At 38.2% G+C, this 14,763-nt stretch overlaps 1 protein-coding gene across 2 annotated transcripts in view; it reads right to left on the reverse strand.

Moving 5' to 3' along the window:
• SHROOM3 (shroom family member 3) overlaps window positions 1-14,763 on the reverse strand; it is a 321,642-nt gene that overhangs the window by 285,307 nt on the left and 21,572 nt on the right. The gene's annotated exons all lie outside the window — the stretch shown is intronic.

Below are 14,763 nucleotides of genomic sequence, written 5' to 3' on the forward strand. Positions count from 1 at the left end.
AAAATGGGGTTTATAATAGGATTTCATAGGTGTGCTGTAAAGAAGAAATGAATTAACACCTATAGAGCATTAAACTTGGGCACACGTTAAATACTACTTGAGAGTTAGCTATACTTTTTGTTTTAAAAATGTCACTAAATCTTCCCTGTCAATGGTAAGTAAAGCTTTAAGTGAGAACTTTTCAAGAATTTTACCAGACCAGATAGGACTCAGCTGACCCATTCTTGACATTTTTCACCTTAAATCTCAATCTCCCTTTCTATAAAGCTCCATATCTTCACCTGTCCATTGTCTCGTCTTAGTTTCAAGTGTGCAGCATAGTTATTCAACATGTTTATACTTTATGCTATGCTCTCCACAAGTGTGACTACCATCTTTCACCATACAACATTATTACAATACTATTGACTATATTCCCTAAGCTGTACCTTCTATTCCCATGACTTATTCATTTCATAACTGGAAGCCTGTATCTCCCACTCCCCTTCACCCATTTTGCCCACTCCCCGACTCTTCCTCCCCTCTGGCAACCATCTGTTCGTTCTCCGTACTTAAGGTCTTTTTCAGTTTTTTGTTTGTGTGTCTGTTTTGTTCCTTAGATTCCACACCTAAGTGAAATCATACAGTATTTCTCTTTCTCTGTCTGATTTATTTTACTTCACATAATACCCTTTAGGTCCATCCATGTTGTCTCAAATGGCATGATCTCATTCTTTTTTATGGCTGAGTAATATTCCACCACATATATATATATATATATATATATATATATATATATATACCACATCTTCTTTATCCATTCATCAATTGATGGACACTTGGGGTTGCTTCCATAAATTGGCTATTGTAGATAATGCTTCTAAAAACACTGGGGTGGGGGCACCTGGGTGGCTCAGTGGGTTAAGCCTCTGACTTCAGCCCAGGTCATGATCTCACAGTTTGTGGGTTCGAGCCCCGCATCGGGCTTTAGGCTGACAGCTCGGAGCCTGGAGCCTGATTCGGATTCTGTGTCTCCCTCTCTCTGCCCCTTCCCCACTCACACTCTCGCTCGCACGCTTGCTCTTTTTCTCACTAATAAATAAACATTCAAAAAAAATTTTTAAATAAAAAAATAAAAAAATAAAAACACTGGGGTGCATATATCTTTTTTAATTAATATTTTTGTTTTCTTTGAGTAAATATCCAGTCAGTACTGGAATTTCTGGGTCACATGATATCTCTATTTTTTTTTTTTTGAGGGACTTCCATGTTTTCCTCAGTGGCTGAACCAGTTTACATTCTCACCAACAGTGTACAAGTGTTCCATGTCCTCACCAACACTTGTTATTTTTTGTCTTTTTGATTCTAGCCATTCAGACAGGTGTAAATGAGATTATGGATTTTTTTTAAGTTTTATTTATCTTGAAAGGAATGGGGAGGAGGGGCATAGAGAGAGGGAGGGAGAGAGAGAATCCCAAGCAGGCTATGCACTGTCAGCACAGAGCCCGACCTGGGGCTCAAACTCACGAACTGTGAGATCATGACCTGAGCCAAAGTCGGACACTTAACTGACTGAGTCACCCAGATGCCCCAAAATTATGGTTTTGATTTGCATTTCCCTGATGATGAATGATACTAAACTTCTTTTCACGTGCCTGGTTGGCATCTCTATATGTCTTCTTTGGAAAAATGTCCATTCAGGTCCTCTATTTTTTCAGTTGGATTTTTAGGGTTTTGTTTGTTTGTTGCTGCTGAGTTGTATTACTTCTTTATATATTTTGAATATTAATCCCTTATTGGATATATCATTTGCAAATATATTCTCCCACTCATCGGTTGACATTTTGTTTTGTTGATGGGTTATTTCACTGTACAAAATCTTTTTATTTGGTGTAGTTCCAATAGTTTATTTTTGCTTTTGTTTTCCTTGCCTTAAGAGATATATCTAGAAAAAAATATTGCTATGGCTGATGCCAAAGAAATTATTGTCTATGCTCTCTTCTTGGCATTTTATGATTTCAGGTCTCACATTTAAGTCTTTAATTCACCTGGAGTTTATTTTTGTGTGTCGTGTAAGAAAGTGGTCCTGTTTTATTCTTTTGCATGTTGCTGTCTAGTTTCCCCGACACACTTATTGAAGAGGAAATCTTTTTCCCCCTTGTATATTTTTCATCCTTTGTCATAGATTAATTGACCATCTAAATTTCTGGGCTCTCCATTTTGTTCCATTGATATACATGTCTATTTTTGTGCCAGTACCCTACTGTTTTGAGTACTACAGCTCTGTAGTATATTTTGAAGTCTAAGATTATAATATACTTCTAGATTTGTTCTGCTTTCTCAAGATTGCTTTGCTATTCAGGGTTTTTTTGTGTGTGGTTCCATACAAATTTTAGTATTATTTGTTCTAGTTCTGTGAAAAATGCTATTGGTATTTTGATGGAGATTGCATTGAATGTGTAGGTTGCTTTGGGTGGTGTGGTCATCTTGATGACATTTGTTCTTCCAATCCATGAGCATGGAATATCATTCCATTTGTTTGCATTGTCTTCAATGTCTTTCATCAACTTTGTATAGTTTTCAGAGTACAGGTCTTTTATCTCCTTAATTAAGTTTATTCCTAGATATTTTATTCTTTTTGGTACAATTATAAATGGAATTGTTTCATAAATTCTTTTTCTGCTACGTTGTTATTAGTGTATAGAAATGCTACCAATTTCTGTGTATTGATTTTTTATCTTAATACTTCCTGAATTCATTTATTATTTATAATAGTTTTTTTGGTGGAGCCTTCAGGGTTTTTGACAGATAGTATCATGTCATCTACAAATAGTGACCATTCGACTGCTTTCTTACCAATATGGATGCCTTTTTGTTGTCTAATTGCTCTGGCTAGGACTTCTAGTACTATGTTGAATAAAAGTGACAGTGGATATTTTTGTCTCGTGCCTGATCTTAGAGGAAAAGCTCTCCATTTTTTACCATTGAGTATGATGTTAACTGCAGGTTTTTCATACATGGCCCTTATCATATTGAGGTATATTCCCTCTAAATACACTTTGTTGAGAGTTTTTATCATGAACAAATATTGAATACTATCAAATTATTTTTATCTATTGATAAAGATAATAAAAATCACATGATTTTTATTCTTCATTTTGTTGATATATCACATTAGTTGATCCGTGCATCCCCAGAATAAATTCAACCCGATTATGGTGAATGATTTGTTTAAATGTGTTGTTGGATTTGGTATGCTAATATTTTGTTGAGGATTTTTGCATCTATGTTCATCAGGGATATTGGCCTAGAGTTTTCTTTTTTTGTAGTTTCTTTGTCTGGTTTTGGTATCAGAGTAACGTTGGCCTCACAGAATGCATTAGGAAGCTTTCCTTTCTCTTCTATTTTTTTGAAATAATTTGAAGAAAATAGGTATTACCTCCTTGTTAAATGTTTGTTAGAATTTGGCTGTGAATCCATCTGGTCCTGGACTTTTGTTTGTTGGGAGTTTTTTGATTGAAGGTTCAATTTTGTACTAGTAATTGGTCTGTTCAGATTTTCTGTTTCTTCCTGATTCAGCTTTGGAAAATTGTATGTTTCTAGGAATTTTTCCATTTCTTCTAGGTTGTCCAATTTGTTGGCATATAAATTTTCAAAGTGGTCTCTTATAAATAATCCTTTGTATTTCTGTGGTGTTGGTTATTACTTCTCTTTCATTTCTGGTTTTATTTCTCTTTTTTTTTCTTTGATGAGTCTAGTTAAAGGTTTATTAATTTTATCTTTTCATAGAACCAGCTCTTGGTTTCATTGATCTTTTCTACTGTTTTTTCTTCTTTTTTTTTTTTCTTAGTCTTCATTTCATTTATATCTGCTATGATCTTTATTACTTCCTTCCATCTATTCACCTTGGGTTTTGTTTGTTCTTCTTTTTCTAGTTCCTTTAGGTGTAAGTTATATTGTTTATTTGAGATTTTTCTTATTTCTTGAGGTAGACCTGTACCACCATAAATTTCCCTCTTAGAATTGTTTTTGGTGTGTCTCCAAAATTTTGGACTATTGTGTTTTCATTTTTATTTATCTCCACTTAATTTCTTCTTTGATTTTTTTGTTGATTCATTGGTTGTCTAGTAGCATGTCATTTAGCCTTCACGTGTTTGTGTTTTTTTTCAGTGTTTTTCTTGATTGATTTCTAGTTTCATACTGATGTGGTTGTAAAATATGCGGACTATGATTCCAATCTTCTAAATTTATTGAGACTTGTTTTATGGCCTAACATGTAACTCATCCTGGAGAATGTTCCATGTGCACTTGAAAAGAATGTATATTCTGTTGTCTTTGGATGGAATGTTCTACATATATCTGTTACGTACATTTGGTCTAATGTGTCATTTAAAGATACTATTTCCTTATTGATTTTCTACCTGGATGATCTATCCATTGATATAAGTAGGTGTAAGCTTGGTGCTGACAGCAGTGAGCCCATTGTGGGGCTTGAACTCCAGAACCATGAGATCATGACCTGAGCTGAAGTTGGACCCTCAACCGACGGAGCCCCCAGGCACCCCTCCATTTTCAAAATTAAGTGTGGGAAAGTAGGGTGCACTGCTTGGAAGTCAACCTTATGACCAAGTCATTTCCCTAAGTTCTGGTTCTAACTTCTGCAAGCCAGGGCAAATGAAGACTCAGCATGCGAAGGTCATCAGAATTATTCAAACTATGACTAAGTTTATGAAAGTTGCGACTATATATCTTTATCTTGATCTTCCTATGCTTTCCCTTTTTCCTTGAAGATCACCAGTTGAAGTTTGTGTCTTCATTGGTAAGGTCTCTGAGACCCTAATTAGGATTATCAATGTATGTACAGCGTGATCACCTTTGCTTGCTCTAGACTGGACCTCACTACTTAGCTGCCTCAGCCGTTAGTTTCTCTTACCAGTATTTGCTCTCTCCTTTATAGTTCCATGACCATTCTCCTTCATTCGTATTTTTAAAGTCAGACAGGCCTGGGTTTGAATCCCAGAGGGACTGCAAAGAGGCCATATGATTTTAGGTTAATTTAACTTCTCTAAGCCTCAGTTCACTCATCAATAAAATGGAGATAACATGCTTTCTTTTCTGCGTTCTGGGGAGGACCAAGGTTATATGTATAAAAATCATCCAGCACAAGGGTTGGCACAAAGTACAAATGCAACAAATAATTTCCTTCTATTACACTCTTCACAGAGAAGCGAAATACTATGTTAGCAGTAGTTTACTTTCTCTTAATCCCATATTATCATTGTATCTTCAGCCCAAACCCAGGCATAATCCTTCCTTACTTCTTATTATTGCTAAATGTAAAATTCAACAAATAAACCAAACAAAGAGATCTCTTATTGCCCTTAGAACTTGGTTTTTGTTGTTGTTGTTGTTGTTAGTTTTGTTTAATTTGATTATTTTTTGCAAGGCTTCTGCTGATTCTAGACTTGGAATTATTGTTATTATTATAAGGTGAATGTTTTAGGTTCTTCCCTGAATAAATGAATCATTATCACTGTCTGAAAGGCTAAATAAAGCATCCGGGAAACAGCAGGCCCCTCCTGCTGCATTTGGTAAAAAAGATATTACAGAGAGGCCATGCCTCGGTGCCTGATGCTTCCCGACAGGGCTCTCAGTAACAGAGGGAGTCTGCCTACAGGACACAAGACACAGATTCACACAACTGTCTCTGTAACCAAAACCTCTATCCCACTATGAACACTAAATTGTACCAGGTCTTGAAAATTCACAGGGCAAGTTGGAAGTGAACATAAAAGAGGAAGAACACGAAGGACCAGATGCCATGGGAGTAGGGAAAAACAATTTTGCTTTCAGTCTATCTGATTAGGCTGTGCGAATGCCTTCTACAGAACTGTCCATCACCACCTCGCTTAGGTCAGACAAGAGTCTGACCCGAATGCCTAGGCAACAAAGGGCAAACAATGCCAAATTCAATTTTAGCTGATCCTTGAAAGAAGGAAAAAACATTCTGCAAGGAGCCCGTTGAGAGCACCACACAAACCCCACATTTTTCATTTTTGACACGTTGGAGTTTATATTAGCACTTTCTCTTTTTTAAATTTTTTTAATGTTTATTTATTTTTGAGAGAGAGAGACACACGCACACAGTGCGAGAAGGGGAGGGGCAAAAAGAGAGGGAGACACAGAATCCGAAGCAGGCTCCAGGCTCTTAGCTGTCAGCACAGAGCCCAACACAGGGTTCGAACTCACGATTTGTGAGATCATGACCTGAGCCAAAGTCAGACACTCAACTGACTGAGCCACCCAGGTGTCCCTGTTAGCACTTTCTGGTATAAAGTAGAAACCAAAATAGAGTGAGATAAGGAGCACAGAGACAGACAAACACACAAGCACTGCTCACGATCTCTGTTTCGGCTCCCACTCCCAGAAACTTAGTGTCTTTCCTGTCTCCACTTTAAAATCTTATTTTCAAAAGTGACACTTTCTCACTTGAGGCCTAGGCATTTTTCCAAGGGAAAGAAACCCAGTTCTATTCAGGCCTTTCATGTATGGCACACTTCATTAAGTTTTCCAAACACTTTCAGGTACCAGAAATAGGTAAGAGTGTTCCCCAAAGCCTGACAATCCTGTTTGTCAACAATCTAACATTCAACGGACTTCGGACTTCGGCTTTTTTGCACTGGAGGTGATTTTTGTGTCAGCTCAAGTTCTTGGAGAAACAAAAGCCCAAGAGGAACTCGATCTGCCAGACATGTTCTTGGGGGAACTCCCCTGGAAGATAAGGGGGAAGGGTGGGAACAGGAGGGGATGGCCTTCTGACCACAGGCAGTCTGACATCTGTGAAGGGAGAGCCGGAAGGAAGGAGGACCGAGGAGGGGGAGCTTCAGCCTGGGTGCAATCCTGGGAAAGTCCTGGCCAGGTTGAACCTCGGGCTAAGACTGCCTATCACAGCAGGCATTGGGCAGGAATGCCCCAACCTTCATCCTTCATCTGCTCAGCCATCCACTGTAGCAGCCTGGCGAGCATGGCCTTGAAGTGAACGCTGCAGCAGACAAAAGGTGGCAACGGTGGGAGGCTGACAATTATCTTCCTTACCGCAGCATCTCTTGAAGGAAGATCTGGACAGGGCACCTCCTTGGCAGCTACGACTTCTTAGACTAGTGGCAGCTTTCAATCATTTTTGGAATAAGGTGGGTATACACACACACATACACACACACATATACTAGCTCTTTGGATAAATAAGTGATGTGGATCAACTCTGCTAATGGGATTCAGGTGAAGTCTTCACCTTTGGAAAATTAAGGAGTCTATAGGTCTTTGAAAGTTTCTTGATATTGGTTCTAAATGCATGTGAATTCCTGGAAACGCAAAACACCACTGAAGATCAGTAGTCAAAGAGAGGACTTATGGCGCTCTGATGATAAGTGAAGTTTGGGCTCAGGTTTACTTTACGGGATCCACACTATGGTTATTTCCTTAGCTCTTGAATGCATAATCGATGTAGACATGCTTGGAAACAGGTCTAATCTCCACACTGGAATGGGCCAAATAGAGCTAATGCTGTAGGAGGGCCAAGTGGAAGCTCTTGGAACTATCTCCACCCCACTCTATGCAATAAACCACATCCCTGGGAGAACTGCCAAGATTAATGTCACCACCAAAGACTTAAAAGATGCAGGTGTGGTGATTCCTAACATTTCCATTTAGCTTGCCTGTTCAGTCTGTGCAGAAGATGTATTCATCTTGGATAATGATCATGGATTACCATAAACTTAATCAAGCAACACCAATTGTAGCTGCTATTTTAGATGTGGTTACTTGGGCAAATGAACATAAGTATCTGGCATCTGGTATACAGCAACTGATCTAATTTTTTGCTCATCAAACAAGTCTCAAGCATCATCACAGGCTTTTGCTTTCAATTAACAGGCATAACAGTATCCCTTCAGTCTCTTACCCCAGGGCTATGTCAACTCTCCTGGTCTCTGTCATAGTCTAGTCCCCAAAGGTTTTGATCATCTTGACATCCCACAGAACATCACGTGTCCACTTCGTTGATGATATTCCACGTTCGTTCCTTCTCATGAGCAAGTATCTTTATGCTTATTCCTTATGTTAAATTTCCTCTGCTGAAATAACTAGTTTAAGTTCTATTCTCCTATCTGACACAAATTCTACTTTCTAAACTCTTTATGGACCAAACCAAACATTATTGTCAAATGTCAATTATTTTTCCGTGAAAGGCTGAGTTTCTCCATAAAAGTCAGCTATCCTTCTTTTTTTTTTATTTTCTTTTTAATGTTTATGAGAGAGAGAGAGAGAGAGAGGGCGCAAGTGGGGGAGGGGCAAAGAGGGAGGGAGACACAGAATCTGAAGCAGGCTCCAAGCTCTGAGCTGTCTGCATAGAGCCCGATGTGAGGCTCGAATTCACAAACTGTAAGATCATGACCTGAGCTGAAGTCAGATGCCCAACTGACTGAGCCACCCAGGTGCCCTTCAGCTATCCTTCTTATGATTAAAATAAGTACCATGTGAGATATTCAAACAAACTTTTCTATTGGACTCACAATTGCCTTTGACTCCTTCATATGATACTGGAATAAATTCTGGTCCTTTAGTTAATTTTTCATGATCTCTGGGGCAAAAAGCATTAAAAGAATTTTTTTAACATTCATTTATTTTTGAGAGACAGAGACAGAGAGAGAGAGAATGCAAGCAGGAGAGGGGCAGAGAGAGAGGGAGACACAGAATCTAAAGCAGGTTCCAGGCTCTGAGCTGTCAGCACAGAGTCAAACACAGGGCTCAAACTTGCGGACTGTGTGAGATCACACCTGAGCTGAAGTCAGACACTTAACTGACTGAGCCATTCAGGCACCCCTGGGGCACAAAGCATTTGTTGCCAGTTATGGGCTGAATTATATCCCCCCTCCCATGCCAATTCATATGCTGAAGCCTTAACCCCAGTGCCTCAGAATATGATTGCATTTGAAAATAGGGTATTTAAAGATGCAGTTAAGTTAAAATGCAGCTATTAGAGTCAAATGCCTTAACCCAGTATGACTAGTGTCTTATAAGAAGAGGGAATTTGGACACACAAGGAAATACCAGGGCTGTGCACGCACAGAGGGAAGAGCACGTGGGGGACACAGTGAGAAGATATCATCTGCAAACCAAGGAGAAAGGCCTCAGAAGAAACCAAACCTGCTTAACACTTTGATCTTGGACTTCTAGCTTCAAGAACTGTGAAAAAAATTTCTGTTGTTTAAGCGTCCGTGTGTGTGTGTGTGTGTGTGTGTGTGTGTGTGATTTTGTTACGGCAGCTCTAGCAAGCTAACACATAGCTTATGGTGCAAAGATGTAGTATGGCTTTAAAAAAAATTTTTTTTAACGTTTATTTATTTTTGAGACAGAGAGAGACAGAGCATGAACGGGGGAGGGGCAGAGAGAGGGAGACACAGAATCTGAAGCAGCCTCCAGGCTCTGAGCCATCAGCCCAGAGCCCGATACGGGGCTCGAACTCACAGACCATGAGATCGTGACCTGAGCTGAAGTCGGACGCTTAACTGACTGAGGCACCCAGGCGCCCCGTAGTATGGCTTTTAAAACCTTCCATTGTAAGAAACATAAAGGTCATAAAGACAAGAGTGAAAGCATCCGCGTCTTGGTGTCTGTGTTGGTGTCTTGGTGTGTTTGTGGGTCTGTGTCTCTCTCTGGATCCCTACCTTCCTCCCTGCCTCTCTCTCTCTCTTGACTACTCTGTCCTGTTTGGTTTGGTTTGGTTTGGGCAAGGAGGGAAGCTTTAGTTGACCCTCTCTTTCTCCTTCCTTCCCAATTCTATTTCAATTAACCAGATAACACTAGTGACACTTACTGTGTATTAGCCACTGTTCCAGGGGCTTTACTTCTTTTAACTCATTAAAACTTCACATGATCTTATGAAGCAATTATCACCTTTTATCCCAGTTTTAAAAAATGGGAAACACAGAGATGACACTGTTAGCAAGTGACAGTGCTCGAATCTGAGCCCCCAAATTCTGGCTCTGGAGTTCCTGCTCTAAGTCACTATGCGACACCAGATTTTATACGAGAGGGAAGGACGCCTGTGGATGTGTCCATTCACCAATATGCTATTTTTACTGAACTGAAGGTAAATGGGGAGATGCGTTTTATCTTATACATAAGTGAAGGTCATTTTTAAACTTATATAGCCCTCAACACTTTTCCTTGGGTAATATGAAAAAGTTCTCTCCTTTGGTAATGGCTAAAGTCCATACCCACACAATCCAGAAGAAGCATATACACACAACTTCTAAATTCAAATATAAAAATTCTAATGGATAATGGATATTGCAACAAACGTGAGTTGGCCCTGTTTGATCCTCCCAAGAACATTGTGAATTAGAAGGAGCAGGTATATATTGGTTACCTTACAGATCAGGAGCTAGAGGCTAGGAGAGATTGACAAGGAGAGGGATGGAAGGCCATAAGGTACCTTCGGTAGCAACGACGGGTCCCCCAGCTCTTTCGCACAACTCTTGCCACTTCTCAAAGCAGTCAAGTAAATTGCAATACTAATGCAATACACTTGTTCAACCGTCCTGACATTACTTCAGCCAAAGCCCCGAGAAGACACAATGCGGTTAGAATGAGGATATTACAGTTTTCTGAGCCTTCGCGTAGACTGCATCATGACTCAGCATCAGTGAAAGGAAAATTGCCTCCATGGCACTATATCTGGCCGTGTGGGATTTCCTCCATTGATTTTTTTTTTCTCCATATACGGCTCCAACTTGATCCTGTTTAGTGAATGAGGCCTGACGGCAAATCGAAGACTGAATAAAAAGCTCCCCGCTGAAGCGCTGTCACAGCCGCTCAACCTAGGCTCCAGGGAACTTTGGCAAGCGGAAGAATCCTTTGTCTTCAGACTATGACAAGAGTGGAAAAAAATCTCAACTATTCGGCTGTGTAGCATCACTCAAGCATGCCTTAATGGGGAAGGTCTAATGAGGAATGTGGTCTTTGAAAAATCTCGCTTTAAAAACTCCCAAAGCATTCTCACTGTACAATTCCACACAATTATAATTAATAGGATTCAAACTACAAACCAGAGATTATGTTACTATTTTACCCAGTTTGATGGCCACGGATGCTTCTTTTCTTTACTGGTTATGTTCAAAGAGATCTTGGCCTGTTATTATAATCAAATGTGTAGGAGAAAACATCCCCATTCTTCGTGGATTCTATGGAGGTAGCAGGAATAAGAGAATAAAAGAAAAGCCAATTTTAAACTACCAAATGAACCGCAGCTGCCCTCGGCCCTTTCCAATCCTCCTGCTTCCTCTCCTGCTGTTGACCTATTAATGGATTCCTGCTCTTGAGTTTAACTCAACTTTTGGAGGGGAACTGGACCTAAAACCAGTTTGAACAGTTTTTGAAGATAACCGGAATTCCTTTCCAAAAACAGACACAGGTTTCTAGCAGATAAAATTTTCATTTACAATTATTCCTCTCTCATCGTTCCTAAAGAAATTCAAGCACATTCACCCCGACAGTGGACTTCATGCATAGGTATAATATTTCCAATTTAAAAAAAAGGAAAAGAGGGCTGAAATACTTCAAAAGTGTCTGTGTGATAGTATGTGAATTATATCTCAATAAAATTGTTATTTTTTAAGTATGTGTGTAGTTGAGAAGGGGAAAGAATAGACAAAGATGATTAAATACAGATTTTTTTTATTTTAACTAGCTATCACTAGAGGAGGAAGTAATGGGAACTTATTGCTGAATGAGTACAGAGTTTCAGTTTGGAAAGATGAAAAGGTTCTGGAGATGGATGGTGGTGATGGTTACACAAAACAGTATGAAGATACTGAATATTGCTGAATTATACACTTAAAAATGGTTAAAATGGTAAATATTATGTGTGTATATTTTACCACAATTAAAAAAGTCATCACTGTTTTTTTAATTAACAACCATGACTACAACAAGACTACCTCATTTGTTCTAGAAACATTAAAGAAATGAAAAAAGAGGAAAATATAACTCACTCAAAATCCTGCTATCCAGACACATTCATTTTTAATACTTTCATATCTATATTCTCCCAAATTTTGTCACAAACATGTAAGTCAATAAAACAGGAGTTGTACTAGCAATATTATTTATCAATTTGCTTTTCACTAAAAAATATATAAATACAAATATATATATACATTTCCATTTCCGTACCTATAGATAGATAGATACACGTATAAATGTGTGTTTGTATGTTATACACTACACTGTCATCATCATTTTTACTGGCGCCATAGTTTTGGACATTCAAATTTTTTTCCAACCTTTTGCTGTTTTAGATAACATATCAGTGAACATCCTTGCACATACATCTTGTGTGATTTTTTTTTAGGATAAACCCAGACTTCTAAAATTGTTAAATATGCATATTTTTAGAGCTAATATGTGGTGCTCTCCAGAAAGGACTCAACCAATTTGTATTCCCATGGAAAATGTATGAAATTACTTCTACCAAGTGCATGTTATCACCCTTCCTGATCTTTGTCAGTCTTATAGGTTAAAAAAAAAGGTTTAAAATTTTAAAAAAGTTAAATTCTATCTCATTTCAGTTTTTCTTTTTTTAATTATGGGAGAATAAATGCTTTTCCTAGATATTCCTTGACTCTGTTATTCTCTTCTTGTGAATTACATGTTCATGGTCTTTGCCAATTTAGCTTTTATGTGTGGCTTTTTCTTCTTGTTTATATATAAGAGCTCTCTTATATTAAGGACCTTACCCCTATTTATCATATCATTTTATTTTGTGGAGCTTTTAGTACATATTTTCTTTTCTTTTCTTTTCTTTTTTTTTTTTTTTTACATAACCAAACCTATCACCCTTTTATTTCCCATAGAATTTTTGCGTTTGTTTATCATATTTTCCTTCCTCTGAATGACATAAATATTTCTCTACAATTTTAGTACTTTTATAGATTTAAAAAAAAATTTTTTTAATGTTATTTATTTTTGAGAGAGACAGAGACAGAATGCTAGTGGGTTAGGGGCAGAGAGAGAGGGAGACACAGAATCTGAAGCAGGCTCCGGGCTCCAAGCTGTCAGCACAGAGCCCGACATGGGGCTCGAACTCACGAGCTCTGAGATCATGACCTGGGCTGAAGTCAGATGCTCAACTGACTGAGCCACCCAGGTGCCCCATTTGTATAAATTATTTTAAGGTGTGACATAATAGAGGTCGTATATGAAAAACTCGTGGCTAACATACATACTCGGTGGTGAAAGACTGAAAACCTTAACTCTAAGAATAGAAATAAGAGAAAGATCCTCACTTTCACCACTTCTGTTCAACATAATATTAGAAGTTCTAGCCAGAGCAATTAAGCAAGAAAAGGAAATAAGAGGTCCAAACTGGAAAGGAAGAAGTAAAATTACCTCTATTCACAGATGACTTAATCTTCTATATAGAACCACCCTCCACCACACTATACCACAAAATCTGTTAGAACTAATAAATGGATTCATCAGAGCTGCAGGATACAAAGTCAACATACAACAATTATTGTTTCTGTGCATTAACAATGAAGATTCTGAAAAAGGAAATTAAGAAAACAATTCCACTTACAAAAACATCAAAAGGAAACAGTACTTAGGAATAAACTTAACCAAGGAGGCAAAAGACTGATCAAGTGAAAACTACAAAACATTGCTGAAAGATTAAATAAGATACAAATAAATGGAAGGACTCTTCATGTTCATGGAGTGGAAGACTTAAAACTGTTAAAATGTCAATACTATCCAAAGCTATCTACAAATTCAGTACAATCCCTATCAAAATTCTGATGACATTTGTTGCAGAGATAGAAAACCCTAAAATCCATATGGAATCTTAACGGATCCCAAATAGCCTAAAAAAGTTTTTTTTTATTTTTTTTAATGTTTATTTATTTTTGAGAGAGAGAGAGACCAAGCATGAGTGTGGAAGGAACAGAGAAAAAGGGAGACATAGAATTCAAAGCAGGCTCCAGGCTCTGAGCTGTCAGCACAGAGTCTGACACAGGGCTCAAACTCACGAACTGCAGGATCATGACCTGACCCAAAGGTGGATGCTCAACCGACTGAGCCACCCAGGCACCCTGCCAAAAAAGCCTTTAAAAAGAAGGGTAAAACTGTAGATCTCATACTTCTTGATTCCAAAACGTATGGGGTTGAACTAGCATACAGACAAACATAGACCAACGGAATAGAATATGGAACTCAGTAATAAGCTCTCACATATATGGACAAATGATTTTCCACAAGAGTGCCAATATTGAATTCAATATTGAAAAGACAGTCTTTTTAATATATAGTGTCAGGAAAACTAGATATCTACATGCAAAAGAATGAGGTTTGACCCTTACTTTATACTATATACAGAAGTTAACTCAAAATGGATAAAAGACCTAGAGGTAAAAGCTAAAACTATGAAACTCTTAAAAGAAGATATTACGAAAAAGCTTCATGACATTTAATTTCAGTAATGATTTCTTAGATGTGATACCAGAAGCACAGGCAACAAAAGAAAAAATAGTGGTCTTCATCATAATTAAAAACTTTTTTTTAATGTTTATTTATTATTGAGAGACAGAGAGAGAGACAGAGCATGAGCATGGGAGGGGCAGAGACAGGAGGAGACACAGAATCCAAAGCAGCCTCCAGGCTGCTGAACTGTCCAGCCTCTGAACTGTCAGCACAGAGCCGGACGTGGGGCTTGAACTCACAAACTGT

This window comes from Acinonyx jubatus, chromosome B1 (genome assembly GCF_027475565.1).
Source record: "Acinonyx jubatus isolate Ajub_Pintada_27869175 chromosome B1, VMU_Ajub_asm_v1.0, whole genome shotgun sequence".
Classification (NCBI taxonomy): domain Eukaryota; kingdom Metazoa; phylum Chordata; class Mammalia; order Carnivora; family Felidae; genus Acinonyx; species Acinonyx jubatus.